The 2,458-nt window shown below is 35.4% G+C and overlaps 1 protein-coding gene across 1 annotated transcript in view; it reads left to right on the top strand.

The window, feature by feature from the left end:
* Positions 1-2,458, top strand: part of BTC (betacellulin) — a 41,594-nt gene that overhangs the window by 38,569 nt on the left and 567 nt on the right. The gene's annotated exons all lie outside the window — the stretch shown is intronic.

The raw sequence follows: 2,458 nt of genomic DNA on the forward strand, positions 1-2,458 counted from the left end.
TGCTTGTTTGAGCATTTTAAAATATTTATTAAAAAAAAAAAAAACATGTTTCTTCTTTCCTGAACATCATGATTTTGGTTGATCAATGGACTCTCAAGAAAATTCAGGCTATGGAATCGTGTTTTGATCCTAAAATGTTAATGATGTCTCTTGAAATTTGGTAGGTCTACTGTCAAGAAAGAACTTCAAGGATTTTCATGTCTTTTCAAAATGTACTTTATAATTGTTTTCCATATACTAAATGACCTTGTTTATGTAAAATGTCAATTTTATTATAATAAAATAAATTTATTTTTAAAGTAAAGCAAACATATATATTTGAGAGTTTTCTATTGGTACCATGAATTATTAATAGAAATAAAATTTAACATTAGTGCTTTGAAAAAATTTATATTTTATAGAAACTACCATTAATACATTTGAAACAGTCCATTTTGACCAGATGTTTTCCTTAGAAACTAAAGAATTTGAAAGTGTGGTGGACGCTTATGGGATTGTCTGCCCAGCAGCCTGGCCATATTGTTGAGCCCCATCTCCAGCTGTATGTGATTGGTTTAAGGAGAGGGTTTAATGAAGTTTGGCCAACCGGAGTCGTTTCCAGGAGAACTGGGAACTTGAACTGAAGTTATTTTTCTTTGGATTATTGGGGTATAAAAAAGTGCATTTTGAAGCTTTTGGCAGTCATTTTTTACCCACATAGATCAGAAAAGCAAAGGAAGCTGGTCAGAGAGGACACAGACATGAGACTCATTTACTGACAGTCTGAGTCCCTGGAACATGTAGTCTCAAAGTTTAGCTTCATTCTGTTTCTGTCTATAGGCTCTATGAGACATGTTATTGTCGTTATAATAAATTTCTCATTTGGCTTAAGCTAATTCTATTTGGATTTCTGTAATCTAGAACCAAGATTCTAATTCCAGTACATCATGAAATTGTGGGCAATTGTTTCTTAAAGCAGGAATGACATCCTCTATGAAATGGAATATCGAATACAGTTTTCACATAGTGACTTCGATTGTATTAGAGGAACATTTCTAGCAAGAATATTCTATTTGCACATTCAGCTACTCAAGATGATGATTGCAAAGAAAGCATGGGAGGGAGCAGGGAGTTCAGCAAGCACTGATTGGGTACCTACTGTATTCTAGGCACTGTAATACCCACTATGACAAATGCTAAGGAGAATTAAGACATGGTCACTTAAGAAGCAGACAGTTTAGTGGAAGAACCAGCTACTAACTAATCATTTCAATTCAATTTGGAGCTCTGAGAGAGGCTGAAGGTATTATGGGATCAGAGAGGAGGATGACTAAGCCAGCTTGGAAAAAATCAGGGAAGACTCCTGAAGGAAATTATATCTGAACTGGACTGGCTCTCAGAAATAAAGGTCTCTGCCCCAAATTGTGGGTATGGGCAGATATTTCTTGGATTCTTGTTAAATTCTACAGAATTTCTCTTAAATTCTAGCAGTATGGGGAGCAGCAGACATTGTTACAAGAAAATAAAAAAAGAAATCAAGGCTTCATACCTATTCCAGAATGCCTTGGCATGACAGGATAAGGTATACAGGCATGTTAGCTGTGAGGTGAGATGTTCCTGGTCCCAACAATGTTACAGTATTTGGTGATGGGATGAGATAAGGGAGAGTTTTTTATTTCTTTCCTAAAGTGAATTATTCCAGCTGTTCACACTTTCCACTTCGTATTGTTTTTCTTGATTAGGCAAGTTACATATAGAATGGAGTGAAATGTTCTGGGTCATATAACTTGCTATTCAGATAAGGCCATGGTTTGTGTGAAATTCTGTGAAGGAAGTTCAGGACATATTTCAGTGCCCATGACTATAAGACCAAGCTGTTGCCTTAATGAGACTTCCATTTTTGTATAATCTGCTTCTACTTTGTTATGAATTCATTAAAAGATATTTACTAAGTACCTACTAAGTACCAAGTACTTTAGGTGCTTGGGCTATATCAATGGACAAAATACTTAAAATCTGTCACCTCATTGATTGACATGGATGGATAGAATGCTTATATTCTAGTGGATATAATCTTTCATGAATGGAATTTAAAACAGAGATTATCCATGAAGTTATGTTATCCAGGTCAAACCTTTAATCTATCCTACTGTCTTGGAAAACAGAACTCAACATGGGTACTCACAGAAGAACTGATTATATGGTAGGATCAGCAGATTTCCCTTGACCTCAAATAATTCAAGAGCAAAAGAAGTTTAACTATGTTTCTTTGGTGTAAAGATCTTGGTTTATACAATCTTTTTTTCTGTAGTTGATGACTATAGGTGCTGCATTTGGGCATTTGTTCTTCTTCAGAGAATCCTCCATGCGTCAAAGCATTTTTCTGCAAAGGAACCTGTTCCCATGTGATCATCTATGGCAGCTGTGCATTAATGCTGGAACATAACACGCAAATTCTTGTCTGTTTGTGAATGTTACT

The sequence above is a fragment of the Pteropus vampyrus genome, unplaced genomic scaffold, assembly GCF_000151845.1.
Source record: "Pteropus vampyrus isolate Shadow unplaced genomic scaffold, Pvam_2.0 Scaffold56, whole genome shotgun sequence".
Lineage (NCBI taxonomy): Eukaryota > Metazoa > Chordata > Mammalia > Chiroptera > Pteropodidae > Pteropus > Pteropus vampyrus.